The sequence below is a fragment of the Plasmopara halstedii genome (assembly GCF_900000015.1).
Source record: "Plasmopara halstedii genome assembly, contig: Scaffold_2386, whole genome shotgun sequence".
NCBI classification, from domain to species: Eukaryota; Oomycota; class Peronosporomycetes; order Peronosporales; family Peronosporaceae; genus Plasmopara; species Plasmopara halstedii.
The window spans coordinates 941,811-942,136 of NW_020189293.1; positions in this window are offsets into that span (position 1 = coordinate 941,811).

The following is a 326-nucleotide window of genomic DNA, read 5'->3' on the forward strand; positions in this document are numbered from 1 at the left end:
GGCCTCGTTGGGCAACACATGTGTGGTGCTCTTTGTGGACCGTTTGATCAAGATGGCTCATCTTGTGGCAGTGTCGGACACCATCGACGGTGTGGGTACAGCGATGCTGTTTGTCGATCGTGTCTTTCGACAACATGAACTCCCGGAGTCAATTGTTTCTGATAGAGACCCAAGCTTCACTTTGAATTTGTGGTCTACAATCTTCATGGTGTTTGTGCACCAAGTTATCTATGTCAACAGCGAACCACCCGCGGACCGATGGTCAAATCGAAAGGGTGAATCGCGTCATCGAAGACGTTCTTCGCAGCGTCTGCGCTGAGACGCCG